The sequence below is a fragment of the Trachurus japonicus genome, chromosome 18 (genome assembly GCF_045865225.1).
Source record: "Trachurus japonicus isolate A0001 chromosome 18, Traja_1.0".
In the NCBI taxonomy this organism is placed as follows: domain Eukaryota; kingdom Metazoa; phylum Chordata; class Actinopteri; order Carangiformes; family Carangidae; genus Trachurus; species Trachurus japonicus.
The window spans coordinates 1,397,750-1,414,002 of NC_140924.1; the positions used below are offsets into that span (position 1 = coordinate 1,397,750).

At 45.2% G+C, this 16,253-nt stretch overlaps 1 protein-coding gene across 1 annotated transcript in view; it reads right to left on the minus strand.

Annotated features, from left to right (window-relative positions):
- The window catches only part of LOC146968250 (muscle M-line assembly protein unc-89-like), a 201,842-nt gene that overhangs the window by 181,187 nt on the left and 4,402 nt on the right, over positions 1–16,253 (minus strand). The window lies entirely within an intron of this gene.

The window sequence follows — 16,253 nt, forward strand, 5'->3', positions numbered from 1 at the left end:
AAGTTTATCGTATCGTATACAGTATACAAGTTTCTCAGAATGCATTTCGCAGCAACCGGCCAGCTGTTTTATTTCCCGCTCTAGTGCTGTTATTACGTAACTTTATTAAGTTTTAATATTTTTTCATGCGAGAACGTAACTGTTTAGATCCCAAATATACGGCCAGTTGATCCAAACGACGGCTGTTTAGAAGTTTGCTCCGATGTTTTTCGGAGAAATACCGCGAGATCACAGAGACAGCAGCCGGTCTGCAGAGCTGCTCGGCCGGCCAACCTCCGTCGTCATCCCGGGGGAGAAAACGATCACTAATTAACATACCCGCAGGTTTTTAGAGGTTTACCACCGGCTGGTTAAATTAAACTGTGGGTAATTTCCTTACGGTGAGGAGGCATTAAGGCAGTGTTTTCCAACCTTGGGGTCGCCTAGCTGAAATGTCTAGTAGGCCTAATTGATAAAAGAAATTACTATTACTACACCACACACAACCTAAACAACTGTATTCTATATACTTTCACCTGAACGCACCACTGAGTCGGTGAGTCTATAAGGAGTCGGACTGGAACTGGACCTTTGTGTTTTCTGAGGACTTGACCTTTGACCTTTAGACTTTAAACTCTACTCATTGGTTCATTCACAATCTAAACAAGAACTCTAGTCGTCTCTGTGTCTCTAGTTGTCTCTAATTGTCTTAGTTTCTCAGGGCGTTGGTGTCTGTGGTCACTATATTTATATATAATTGTCCTGACAGTAAACAACAACTTCTGTTTATCCGTTCTTCCTCTTTCTGAGAAACACTGACACCCTGATAAACACAGTGGCTGTTTTCCAAGCAGCATACTACTACTACTGCCTACTACATACTGCGTTAGTATGTGCTGCCTACTACAGACTGAATGTGGGATTTAGTTTGCTACTTCAGCAGGCCGACACCGTTCACACCGCAGTATGTGTGTTACGTTATGGGATATGTGCAATGCTGTTATGTCTTGTGTGCTTGGATTGATATGGCTGAGGTGTATTGTTTTTTTGTTTTGTTTTTGTCATTGTGGCCATCAAGGCATTTATGGAGCAGATACAGAGACCAAGACAAATTTCCCTGAACGGGACAATAAAGTTTATCGTATCGTATCGTATCGTATGCAGTATACAAGTTTCCCAGAATGCATTTCGCGGCAACCGGCCAGCAGTAGCTGTAAAACAGGCAAAAAGCTGTTTTATTTCCCGCTCTAGTGCTGTTATTATGTAGCTTTATTCATTCATTCATGTGAGAAAGTAACTGTTTAGATCCCAAATATACGGCCAGTTTATCCAAATGACGGCTGTTTAGAAGTTTGCTGCGATGATTTTCAGAGAAAGACCGGGACATCACAGAGACAGCAGCCGGTCTGCAGAGCTGCTCGGCCGGCCAACCTCCGTCGTCATCCCGGGGGAGAAAACCATCGCTAATTAACTTACCCGCAGGTTTTTAGAGGTTTACCACCGGCTGGTTACATTATTTTTAGGAGATAAATGGTCTCATTGATGAAATCTAACAATTGTGGGCGGAGTCAAGTAACATCAGGACAGAGTGGGCGGAGTCAGGTAGCAAACAGCTGATTTATTGTCTTGATTGTACAAACTCATGCAAAGCTTCACAGCAGCGACGACTCAAAAGTCAAAAAACTCGTCAAAACAACTCATTAGGAACAAAGCTCATGCTCGGTCCAAGGACGACGCCGCGGTTTCCACGACAACACGGCGTCGCTCGCTCGCTCTCTCTCTGCTCTAAGAAAAAGCACACGGTAGAAAAAACACAAGGGGACGGGCGTCATGGCCGCCGCCGCCCGGTTAAAATACAGACCGACCTCTGACGTCATCAGAACAGGGACGACGTCATCGCAGTGACATCATAGTGATAAAACCAAACATGTTTCCTACATTAAAAATAAGAAAGCTACCAAAACGTACTCTATTATGGAGAAATTTTGTGTAAGTAAATTGTAAACGCCTCTGACTGTCTTTTGTTTTTTTTTGTTATGTGTTTTTGTTACTTTGTTGTATTTCCAAGTATATAGACCGAATCGCCTTGTTGTTTACATTCTACTTCGGGGTAGAAAACCAGCACGTATCAATAGTAATGAACGAGAGTTTAGCTATTTATCATATTTTTCACGCCCTATCACCGTTTAGACAAATCTGAAATGATTGAAGAAACATTACTATTTCTGTGTGTGTGTGTTTTGTGTTGCTATGTGTTGGATTTATTCAGTTTGGGGGAATCACAGTGTCTAGAAAGCATCAGTGGCTCAGCTGACAGGGACAGCTAACGGTAGCTAAGCTAACGGTAGCTAAGCTAACGGTAGCTAAGGTAACAGCAGGACGTCAGCTGTTAAAACCCTCCCGTTGTGGGACACGACATGAAACTACTCCAGTTAGCTCAGTCATGTTGGAACTCAGATATCCGCTGGAGAAAATATTTTTTCATGGAGCGTTTATTGAGTCACTGAGTTATTAAAGTTAAACAGGTAGCTAACCGTTAGCCCGGCTAATCTATGATAACCATGACTAATTACAAAAATGTGCACACATAAATAGTAATGTTTGTCCAATCATTGGTTTTATAAACTTTACAAACATCAGATTAGTCTAAACGGTGATATAGTGACATGAAAAATGAGATAAATATAGTGAAACTCTCGTCCGTCACTATTGTTTTCATGCTGGTTTTCTACCAGGAAGTAGTTGTAAACAACAAGGAGATTCGTCCTATATTGATGTACTTATGTATGACAATCTCTGTCGCACAAATAAAAAAGAAAAAAAAAAACATGTTTCCTCCTGGAGCTTTATTGTGGAGGGGCGTCTACAGGAAGTGAGGTCACTGTGAGGTCACTGTTCTGATGACGTCATCCGTAGCCGAGAGGTCGTCCACCTTAAGACTTCACCTTACAGTCTGTGCAACACACACACACACACTCACACTCTCTCTCTCTCTCTCTCTCACACACACACACACACACACACACACACACCAACAGTTCATGCTGTAATATATAAAAACATCCAGAAGCTTCTATAAACTCAACTGTAGAATATATATAATATATATATTTTTATATATATATGTTTATAATATCTGTTTATATATGTGACTGTGTTTAAATATATCTGTAAGTAGCTTCGTTATCACCACGTTCGCTCCGTTAGGCCCCTCCCCCTCCCCCCACCTGACCAGGTGAACGACAGCAGTGAATCATGGGAAGGAGGAGAGGACAGAAATACGTCGTTCCGCCCTGAGCTTCGTCTGCCAGGAGACCAGAGACCAGCTCCACAGGTATCCCAGCATGCACCTGGGACACTGTCTGTCACTTCCTGTCTTGTCTTGTCTGATTTTTCTTTTTTTGAACTGACCCTTTAGCGGCCTTGACCTTTAACTCTCTCCTCATTGGTTCAGTCCAAAACAAGATGGCGGCCGTCTCCTTTAGGACTGGGCTCAGGGTGAAACGGCGACGCCCCGGTCAGGATGAAGAAGGAGGAGGAGGAGGAGGAGGGAGCGACGTTTTCACACGGAGCTGCAGACGGACGGATACATTCACCCTGGAGAGCAGACCACGGAACGACAGAACAATGATAGATAGATAGATAGATAGATAGATAGATAGATAGATAGATAGATAGATAGATAGATAGATAGATAGATAGATAGATAGATAGAGGTGGAGGAGGCAGAGGAGGGGTAAGGCATCTCTCCGTCTCTCTGTCCTTCTCTCCATCAGTCTGTTTGGTTTCTGTCCCTTTAGTAGCTCAGAGTCCATCTTCTTCTTCATGCTCCTCCTCTTCTCCTCCTCTGCTCCTCCTCCGGGTGATGGAGGGATGAGGAGGAGGAGGAGGAGGAGGTGGAGAACAGATGGTGAAGCGTCTAGGTGGTCAGTCCTCTCCTCTCCAGCTCCCTGGTCTGTTTCAGCTCCTTGATCCTGAACACAGACACAGATACACACAGTTACACACTGTTACACACTGTTAAGGGGCGTTCACACCTGACGCAATAGACGCGAATGGAGCGGCAACTCTACATTGAAAATCAATGTAAATGGCGCGATGACACGCCAAAAAGTTCAATATTTTCAACTTTATTGATGAAGCGTCTGGAGCGGCGCAAATAAAGTTGAAAATATTGAACTTTTCAGGCGGCATCGCGCCGTGACATCCAATCAGCGACGAGTTCAAGCCGACGACGTCACTTCTCTGTACGGTTGTTTACACTCAGACCAACATGAAGGAGAAGCTGATTGTATTTGAGCTGTGTGTGGCACCGCTGCCTCTTCTACACAGAGTGGACAAAAAACAATAAACACACACACACACACACACAGTGAACCCAGACACGACGGCGGTGGTTTTCCAGTGTTTCTGAGACTTGTACAGCGAGTAGCTACAGTGCAGCAACGGTGGTGATATCAGCCACGATCGACATGGAAAGAGAGCGGGTTAAGACCGGTTTTCAAATTAACGGGCGGAGCGTCTAGCACGAATGACGCGAATGATCCAAAATGACCAAGCGGCGCGAATGAAGCGTCTGACGCGATTGTATTTGCGTCTATCGCGTCCGGTGTGAACGCCCCATTACACACTGTTACGCACTGAAGCCGTTTCCCACTAAAATTAGCGGGTCAACGCAGGTTTTTTTTAAACGCGGGTCGACCCGCTAACAATCGGCATTTGGCCCCTTTCAGACTGAGCATAAACCAGTCACCTCGCTCTCATCCGTGGTGCAAGAACAGACTGTCGCTTCTTTTGGTTTTGGTCAGTGTTGTTTGATCTTTTGATCCCAGTCTGGAATGAGAGCAGAGCTTTGTTTTGGTACGTGATATGAGACGCGACCGGCGTGATGACGTGGCGTCACGTAACGCTCAAGGTCTTTGCACACTGAGTCCGTTGCGTTTTATTCACATGCGTTTTTATTCTGTGTTCCAAATTTCGGATAGGGAGACAAACATCGTCACACAGTGATGATGTTTGTGGTTCTCTTGTCTCGCTTGTTGAGAAATGAAAGAGAGAAATTTTGATATTGTGTCCATTCTGAGAGGAGCCAACAGCGAGGGGATCTGCTGCTTGTTAATGAGCAGCAGAACTATCATCATCACTTCAACAGGTTATTATAGGATGTCAGAGGTCCAGTTGGATAGATGTTGATTATTAGCTCACACATTAAACACAAGACGGACAATTTACATGATCCTGAACAGCGGCTGGCGCACACAGAGACACACACACACACACACACACACACACACACACACACACACATACCAGTGATCCCCCCGCCCCACACCCCCCCCCCCCCTCTCTCTCTCCAGCCTCCAAACTCTGATGTGATTGGTCAAAAAGACTTTTTTCACGGATGTGAAAAACGCATTAAACCTCCTTCCCCTCCTCTCCTCTACCTTTCTCCTCTCCTCCTCCTCTCTTCTCCTCTCCTCTCCTTCTCTCCTCTCCTCCTCTCCTCTCATCTCTCCTCCTCTACTTCTCTCTCTCCCTCTCTCCCCTCCTCTCTCATCTCCTCCATTTTTGGCTGCTAAAGGTCGAAGGTCTCCCCTCCTCTCTTCTTTCTCCTCTCCTCTATCTTGATCCCTCTCTCCACTCTCCTCCTCCCCCCTTTTCCTTTCTCCTCTCCTCCTTCCCTCTCCCCTTTTCCTTTCTCCTCTCCTCCTTCCTTACCCCCCCCCCCCCCCCTCTCCCCTAGATTCTAGTGTAATATTTCAGACTAGTTCTCTCCATTCAGTGATTATGAACTTTGGGCCTCGGTGGAAACACAGACGACAACAAGAGGAACCTTTAGTTCCTGGAAACACAGTTGGGTGGAAACGTGGCTAATGAATCCGGTTCAGACCAGTTCAGACCGGTTCAACTGTTAAAGAAGCTGCTGAAGGAGGGAGGAGGAGGGAGGAGGAGGAGGGAGGGGTGAGATATCTGGTTTGAGACACTTCCTTCCTCTTTCTATTTTATCTGCATCAAACAGCTGCAGAGACAGAATGTGAGAATTCAGGCTGCTGCTCAGTGTGTATCTGTGTGTATCTGTGTGTATCAGTGTGTATCTGTGCGTATCAGTTAGGGGGTGCAGCGGTTCTCAACTAGTCTCACTCTGGGCTCCACATCTTCCCATGGTCATTAAGTCGCGACCCACTTTTATAGAATTCAAACCAAGAATTTGTTTTTAAACTCATTTAGCTCTTTATTGAGCAAAGTGCATTTCAGAGCACATGAATGAAACTGAGGAGTTACCATGACAACTGCATGTACGGAAGTGAATAAAAAAATATCAAACTGCACAAAATGGAGACCAACAAAACGATATATTTGACTTCTAATGCATCTCTGCATTCAGAGCATGTTCACTAAAGTGAATAAATATCAAACTGCACAAAATAAAGACCCACAAAACAAAACAAGATTCACTGCATCAGGCCACATTAATAAGAAAGTGAGATCTTTGCATTCAGAGCAAATAATCAGAAAGTGAGGAGGAGCATTACAACTGCATGTGTTCACGTGTCTCGTGCCTTTCAAAATAAGTTATTTTTCAAAATAAAAGACATGTCCAACATCAGATGTGCATTAAATATTATTTACTGTTTTGACCAGCTGTCTGCGACCCATCCAGAACGGGTCTGCGACACACCAGTTGAGAACCACTGTGCTAGTGTGTATCAGTGTGTATCTATGTGTGTGTCTATGTGTGTAACTGTATATCAGTGTGTATCTATGTGTGTGTCTACGTGTCGTTCTTTCAATAACGGGCCGGCGTGGCATTTGTATTAAAAAGCCGCATGTCAATATCCTCCGAAATTTCGCTTTTTTTATGGATTTGAGCTGTTTCTTCATATGAGTCTCCAGCACTGAGACCAGACTGTATTTGCATCTAAAATGTGTCAAAATTGCAGCTCATAATTTCCACCGCAGCCTCCATGGTTCAACCCGTAGCCACAGTCTGGTTTCAACCGGGGAAGAAGTAGAAAAAGGCCATCCATCCATCCATCCATTGTCCGCCGCTTATCCGGAATCGGGTCGCGGGGGCAGCAGTCGGAGCAGGGATGCCCAGACTTCCCTCTCCCCGGACACTTCCTCCAGCTCTTCCGGGGGGACCCCAAGGCGTTCCCAGGCCAGCTGAGTGACGTAGTCACTCCAGCGTGTCCTGGGTCTTCCTCGGGGCCTCCTCCCGGTGGGACATGCCCGGAACACCTCACGAGGGAGGCGTCCAGGGGGCATCCTATACAGGTGCCCGAGCCACCTCAGCTGACTCCTCTCGATGTGGAGGAGCAGTGGCTCTACTCCGAGCTCCTCCCGGGTGACAGAGCTCCTCACCCTCTCTCTAAGGGAGCGCCCCGCCACCCTGCGGAGGAAACTCATTTCGGCCGCTTGTATCCGGGATCCCGTTCTATGACCCAGAGTTCATGACCATAGGTGAGGGTGGGAACGTAGATCGACCGGTAAATTGAGAGCTTTGCCTTTCGGCTCAGCTCCTTCTTCACCACGACGGACCGGTACAATGACCGCATTACTGCGGCCGCCGCACCGATCCGCCTGTCGATCTCGCGCTCCGTTCTCCCATCACTCGTGAACAAGACCCCAAGATACTTAAACTCCTCCACCTGAGGCAGGAACTCTCCCCCGGCCTGGAGGGTGCAAGCCACCTTTTTCCATGGCCTCGGACTTAGAGGTGCTGATTCTCATCCCAGCTGCTTCACACTCGGCTGCAAACCGCCCCAGTGCATGCTGAAGGTCCTGGCTCGAGGGAGCCAACAAGACCACATCATCTGCAAAAAGAAGAGATGAAATCAAGTGGCTCCCGAACCGTACCCCCTCCGGCCCTTGGCTGCACCTAGAAATTCTGTCCATAAAAATAATGAACAGAACCGGTGACAAAGGGCAGCCCTGCCGGAGTCCAACACGCACCGGGAACAGTCGGGACTTACTGCCGCCATGCGATACCAAGCTCCTGCTACCGGTCATACAGGGACCGTACAGCCCTCAGCAGAGGGCCTCCGACCCCATACTCTCGGAGCACCTCCCACAGGATGCCACGTGGGACACGGTCGAAAGCATTCTCCAAGTCCACAAAACACATGTGGACTGGTTGGGCAAACTCCCATGCACCCTCGAGCACCCTGCGGAGGGTGTAGAGCTGGTCCAGTGTTCCACAGCCAGGATGAAAACCGCATTGTTCCTCCTGGATCCGAGGTTCGACTATCGGCCGAATTCTCCTCTCCAGCACCCTGGAATAGACTTTCCCCGGGAGGCTGAGGAGTGTGATCCCCCGGTAGTTGGGACACACCCTCCGGTCCCCCTTTTTGAAGAGAGGGACCACCACCCCGGTCTGCCAGTCCAGAGGCACTGTCCCCGACTGCCACGCGATGCTGCAGAGGCGTGTCAGCCACGACAGCCCCGCAACATCCAGAGACTTGAGGTACTCAGGGCGGATCTCATCCACCCCCGGTGCCTTGCCACTGAGGAGCTTCTACTACCTCAGTGACTTCAGCTTGGGTGATGAATGAATCGACCTCTGAGTCCTCGGCCTCTGCTTCCTCGACGGAAGGCGTGTCAGTGGGATTGAGGAGATCCTCGAAGTATTCCTTCCACCGCCCGACGATATCCCCAGTCGAGGTCAACAGCTCCCCTCCTCCACTGTAAACAGTGTTGGCGGAGCACTGCTTCCCCCTCCTGAGGCGCCGGATGGTTTGCCAGAATTTCCTCGAGGCTGACCGGTAGTCCTCCTCCATGGCCTCCCCGAATTTTTCCCAGACCCGAGTTTTTGCTTCCGCGACCGCCCGAGCTGCCGTCCGCTTGGCCTGCCGGTACCCGTCAGCTGCCTCGGGGGTCCCCCGAGCTGTAGAAAAAGGCACACAATAAAAACAAAAAAAAACAAAAAATGAAAAATTGTTTTTATTTATTTTTTTTATTTTTTTATTTTATTTTATTATTATTTTTTTTTAAAGGCACACAATAAAAACAAAAAATGCCCCTCAATTACTGAGATGCAGACACGCACGGGACTAGTTTTACCACGGGACGTCGGTCTATTCGCACGGGACTAGTTTTACCACGGGACGTCGGTCTATTCGCACGGGACTAGTTTTACACTGGGACCTCTGGTAATTTGTAATAATTGCAGAGGACGTCTGTGATCTTAATCCCATGCGAATGCGCCAAGTCACTAATTTGTCAAGTAAAAAATTGATAAAACTAGTCCCGTGCGAATCTGCATCTCAGTAATTGAGGGGCATTTTTTGTTTTTATTGTGCGCCTTTTTCTACTTCGTTCCTGGTTGAAACATGGAGGCTGCGGTGGAAATTATGAGCGACAATTTTGACACATTATAGGTGCAAATACAGTCTCGTCTCGGTGCTGGAGACCCATTTGAATAAACAGCTCAGATCCATAAAAAAGCGAAATTTCAGAGGATATTGACATGCGGCTTTTTACTACAAATGCCGTGACGGCCCGTTATTGCAACAACAACTGCACACTGTTGCGAAGTCACGTTGCTGCTTTGACATTTTATTTACATTTGCTTCACACATGGATGTGACAGCAGCAGCGGATGTTACCACGTGCAGCTTTGACGTCATATCAGAGCCGAATGTCAGTAAATAGAGTAAAAATACAGACTTCACTTATCCCGTGTGAATGCACCGCAAGAAACACAGACGTGGGGGGTCATTTACAAATCACCAGACGTCCCCAAGTAAAACTAATCCTGTGTGAATAGGGCTTTAGTGTGTATCGCTTCCTCCTGGTTCTGTGTTGTGTGTCTGTGTTGTGTATTAGTGTGTGTGTCTGTGAGTGTGTTACCTGTGTCTGCAGCGCCTCAGGAACCTCATGATCTTCCTGGCCGCCTGGTCCTGTTTCTTCGTCAAGAACGACCCCCTGGAAACCAACAGACCATCAACACCTGCTGCCGTTCACCAGTCACCATCAACAGACCCAATCTCCTTGTTGTTTACATTCTACTTCCTGGTAGAAAACCAGCTGTAATTTGAATAGTATCGAACGAGAGTTTAGCTATATATCATATTTTTCACGCCCTATCACCGTTTAGACAAATCTGAAATGATTGAAGAAACATTACTATTTCTCTGTGTGTGTTTTGTGTTGCTATGTGTTGTATTTATTCAGTTTGGGGGGATCACAGTGTCTAGAAAGCATCAGTGGCTCAGCTGACAGGGACAGCTAACGGTAGCTAAGCTAACGGCGGTAGCTAAGCTAACGGCAGCAGCTAAGCTAACAGCGGCAGCTAAGCTAATGGCGGCTGCTAAGCTAACGGCGGTTGCTAAGCTAACGGCGGTAGCTAAGCTAACAGCAGGACGTCAGCTGTTAAAACCCTCCCGTTGTGGGACACGACATGAAACTACTCCAGTTAGCTCAGTCATGTTGGAACTCAGATATCCGCTGGAGAAAATATTTTTTCATGGAGCGTTTATTGAGTCACTGAGTTATTAAAGTTAAACAGGTAGCTAACCGTTAGCCCGGCTAATCTATGATAACCATGACTAATTACAAAAACGTGCACACATGGGCGGTGCGTGGCGCAGTGGGTAGAGCGGCCGTCCCATGTAGAGGCTACAGTCCTCGCCGCAGGCGTCCCCGGTTCGAGTCCCGCGTCGGGCAGACCTTTCCTGCGTGTCATTCCCCCTCTCTCTGCCTCCCCGTTTCCTGTCTATCTCTACTGTCATCACTATCAAATAAAAGCAAAAAGCCGAAAAAAAAAAAAATATATATATACTTTAAAAACGTGCACACATTAATAGTAATGTTTGTCCAATCATTGGTTTTATAAACTTTACAAACATCAGATTAGTCTAAACGGTGATATAGTGACATGAAAAATTAGATAAATATAGTGAAACTCTCGTCCGTCACTATTGTTCTCATGCTGGTTTTCTACCTGGAAGTAGACAAGACAATTATTTTTATAAAAGATCAATGAATGAATATGTAAATGAGGCTGACTTGATCTTGGCGCTGGCCCCGCCCCCCCCGCGCGGCGCCTGCTTCAGCCTCTCATACTCCTTGTAGCTGCGGTAGTACTGCTGGATGAGCACGGCCGCTCGCCTGCTCTGCTGGAAACGCTTCTGCTCGTAGTACGACCGGAACTTGGACTGGATCAAGATGGCCGCCTGCGTCATCTTCTTGTAGAGGGCGTACTGAGAGGAGGGGAGGGGGTCACACTGTTAGAGTCCACACACACACATACACACACTTAAGACAGACATCTGAGGTGTGGAGAGAAAACAACACAGATTTCTGTTCATTTGTCTCCTGATCGATAATCAATCGTTGACCAGAGAGGATCACAGTTTGCAGGCAGCCAGCAGGGGGCGCTCCGTAAACTCACTCTATCACCGCGTCCTGACATACAGCAAGCCAGCGAAGCAGCAATGAAAACTCGCGCGAAGGTGTCCTGATATGCAGCGTGATGATTTTGTCGCGAGTATTTTCTATTGGTTCAGAATCCAAACCAATCAAATAATTGAGGGACGTAGCTACACAAACTTGCGGCGCTATTCTGAGATTCCTGGTATTTCCTGGTTGCCGTTTCTCACATCTTGGAGTGTTTTTTCCTCTCATATTCTCCTCTCTCTGATAACTAGCTTGTTAACAGGAAGCAGCGTGGACTCATCAACCAATAAGAAGTGTTTAGGGGCGGGACACCGCCGCCAAATGTCGTCCAGATAGAGACAACGCGAGCGATAATTTCAGGGTTGAGCGACATTGCTGGACGGAGCGATATCGCTCGCGGCGTCAGGACAGGCTGATTGAAAAGTAGCACATTCTAATCACTTTTCCTCGCTCGCGTCGCTGTATGTCAGATGTACGGGATGTAAGACCACCACACTGAAATCTAATGTGGGCGTGGCCTCTGTGACGGCCGCCGTCTTGGCAAGGTCAGGGGTCAGACTCCGCCCAAACTAATCCAAATATGGTCAAAGAGGAGGAAGGGGCCTGTGAGGAGCTCAGACCTACGGTATGCCCCATTTTCTGTGTCCTATGTCCTATATCCTGTGTCCTATGTCCTGTGTCCTATGTCCTGTGTCCTAGTTTCTATGTCCTATATCCTGTCTCCTATATCCTGTGTCCTATGTCCCATTTTCTATGTCCTAGTTTCTATGTATCATATATTCTATGTCTTGTGTCCTATATCATATGCCCTCTGTTCTGTCCTATGTCCTATGTCCTATGTTCAGTGCTTGTGAGTCAAAGAGGCCACGCCCCCCTCCATCCTCCACACCTGTACTGTGTAGTAAAGATGTGTCCAGGTGAGTTTACAAACAGTCGTCATGGAGACCAGAGCTGGCAGTAAACAGAGCTGACTGTTTAACATGAGGGACTGGCTCCCTCTAGTGGTCGGTGGAGGAACAGCAGCAGCTCCCTGCATCACTACCAGATCAATGACATCACTAACTGTAGCTCCGCCCTCACATGAGGTCAGAGGTCGGGATGGGACCATGTCTCACACACTCACACACACACACAGGGATGCAAACGGGTCAGGACCAAAAAAGAGGAATTTCCCGGGGGGGGGCACCATTAACAAATAAGTACATTACAATATCACGGAAAAGTCCATTTCCAGTAGTTTAACCCCAACCAAGTATTGAGTGCATATAGATGGACATAGTTTTCAGAAGGCCAACATTTCTATAATAAAAATGCTTGAAAAAAACAACAACAAAGAGTCCTTTGCAATATTTCAATTTTGGAGATACTGATTTGTAGGTCTTCACTGAATGTTAGTCATAATTATTACTATTAAAATAAACTGAATAAATAAAGACATGGGATGTTTCATTCAGTGTGTAATGGACATATAGGCCTATATAATGTGTTAGTTTCACTTTAATTGAACACATTCTACATCGCGGAGGCGACGTCTTTCCACTTAGGGCTTCCTTCACCTCTGAAACGGGGCAGAGCTCCGTGGAAACATCTGCCTGACACAGCAAAGTAGGGAACCGTGCATGTCCGCAGCCACAGCTCCACGGACATCACAGCTCCACGGACATGCACGGGGGAAAAAACGGCGTCGCCGTCGCACCGAATGCACACGGATACACGCCGCTTTGGGTAACGAGCGTCTACATTGGAAGCTAATAGGTCGGCTGTTATCAGTATAAGGGTCATTCCAGAATTGGAGGACATTTAAGGACTGAAACACCTCAAAATTTTACTATTTATTTGATCATTTTCTGCTATATATTTAAGAAATACAGGTAATTAATCATCAAATAATTATGTTTGGCCAGCTCAGGACTCAAAGTGACACTTTTTATTAGATATTTTATATATTGTGTGTGCTGCTTGGTGCAACCCTGTTACCAATACTCAGGAACCTGTAAAGGTATTATAAAAGTATTTATCTATAAATATTTGCCAAAATACATAATGAATATAATCATACACACTACCAAAATGACAATAGGATAAACCCTCATGAGCTGATACAGTCATTTAAGATAATGTTAAGATAAATTACACAGTAACAGTGTTGAAATTAGAGTAACAGGGTTGAACAAAGTAACAGGGTTGAATAGATTCATTACTTTTGATTGTAGATTATGACATAAATCTCAACCCTGTTACTCTGAAGTAAGAACAAACTTAGTTATTTAAAGGAACAAAGAAAACTTTGAAAATATTTTGCCTTATTCTGGTAATATGAGTAACAGGGTTGCACTGGTTAGAGTGACGCACTCAATCAGGGCAGACGAAATATGAAAAATATGAAAAATAGAAGAGAGGACTTACCTTGTGTCTACTCATGCTATTATCTAACAGTTTGATAATACAAATTATTTTGTGTCATGTGTCTCATACTTCTTTTTCTTCTTCTTCTCTGCTAAAAAGGTTTTGGTAACAGGGTTGCGTGGATGTTGTGGGACACAACTTTAGTGCAAAATTACTTTTATTTAAAATATGTTTATGATTAAACTAAGTGTTTTTACACTTACAAAAGACATAAATCAACAAAATCATACAAAAAAATAAAAATTTTAAACTTATTTTAACCGCTTTATTTGACATGCATGTTGGCCATTAAGAGGGTGGGACAAGAGAAAAAGGCCATTTTAGGGGGTGCTTAGAGTTATTTTGTATTTTAAATAATATTTTGGAACCAGTTTTTGTATAACTATATTTATATTTTGTCTCAGAGTAATTATAATTTTCACCACAAATGCAAGTTTTGGAATTTCATGCATGATTTATTGAAAATGAATGGGTGGGACATGAAATGTCCTCCAATTCTGGAATGACCCATAATCAGAGACAACCATGAATGAGTTCGCCTCAGTTTCACGTGATTGTCACTGTCAGCCTGTTAGAAAAACATTTTACTGACCCGAGCTGAGACGCTGAGACCCCCCCCTCCTCCCAAAAACAAAAAACTCTTTGGATCTGAACGATTCACACAAGTCACCTAATTGGTCATGAAAAAAGCGAGTTTCGCTTTTCGGCTGCTGTTTGCATCCCTGACACACAGACACACACTCTCACAATCACACACACAGCGGTGAACTGACTACACATCACTACACCTACACGTCAGCCATATTACCTTCAGAGCTATCCATGTTAGCTAGCCAGAGAGAGAGAGACACAGCAGGTTAGTTCAGGGTTAGTGAAGCTGGACAACAACACACACTTACACACACACACACACACACACACACACACACACACACACACACACACACACCTGCTTGTACTTCCTGTAGCACCTCTGGATGACGGCTGCAGCCATGTCCTGCTGCTCCTTTAGCCTCCGGCCCTGAAGGACGACACATGATTAGCTGCTGTAATACACATCAACTGTTCTTAATGGGGTCTGCTCAGTAATAAGGATACACAATCAGAGCATAAACCTAGAACAAGAAGGGTTACAAACAAGAATTACCCATTATTAGACTACACAAAGTACCACTACATAACAAAGAAATAAATCATTCAATAGTTAGGTATAGGCTACGTGTGTGAGCAGTAATAAGGTGTTTCTTCACCTGTTTTTTGAAACAAACTTCACTCTGGGTTTTAGAAATGTGACCAGGAAGGGAATTACATTTTACGATAGCTGTGTAGAGCAGTGGTCTAAACATTTTTACATCAAGGACCATAAATTGACACAAAATAAATTGACCCCCATTTAAAGCAGAAGTAAGTGATATATATGTGTTAATATAAGTCTTAAATAGTTATATCTTCCGACAGCAATCACTTCTATAGAGTGTTTGGTCTGAAACACGGGTCTGTCAGTCACTCTGCTCTGCTCTGAGCCGAAGAGAAAACATTTATCGTATCCTACAGTTTTTATCCAATGAGGAGAGAGAACGGCATGCAGGGCTGTGTGTGCAGCCAAGGAACGCCGTGAATGTGGTGACGTAGGGACGAGGACTGTTATGGTGCGTTCAAGGAAACTCGTATTTTTCCGACCGTGAAGTCGTACCAGTTTGATCTGGTACGAGTTCACAGGTCAGAAGTTACGAGTGGCCGTTATAGTGACTTTCACCGGTAAAACAGGTCGGAAAAACACGAGTGGGTTGTCTGGAACGCTACAAAGTCGTAAGTTGTGACTTGAAGCTGTAATTTACGGTTTCAAAAGCCTGCCTGGAACGCAGCATTAGCCAAAACGACCGGATCGCTTACTTCTGCTTTAAGCAAACACCAGGGCCCAGTTGTTCAAAAGGTGTAATCTGGATAAAAATTATCCGGATTTTGAAATCCCCTTTTTTGCTATCCAGGATCACGTAATCTGTTTTACTTTTATCCCAGTTGTTCAAAGCAAAGTTGGATTGGATCAGTCTGATCCAATCCAAATTTTCAAGATTACCAAATCCGGATAATGATGCTCTAGATGGGACTGTGCATCACACTGAATGCTGATTGGTCTGTTAACAACAGGTATAACAGCAGCATGAGGTCTCTCATAGTGTGTTTATTTGAAAACGAGTGTATGTATTGTTTTTTGTGCTCTTTGTTGTTTCTTCAATGTCTTTTAAACAGCCAGACCCCATCTGGTCGGGCTGGTAAAATAAATAAAAAAAAGCAAATATACAGTTCATTAGGGAAATTGTGAATATTTCCCCATGTGTTTCAAATTCAAACTTCAAAATTCAAAATTCAAACTTCAAATTTTAAAATTCAAACTTCAAAGCACATTCACTTTTTTGAAGTACATTGAGTTTACGCTTGCCGTATGAAATGTGCTGTATAAATAAATTTGA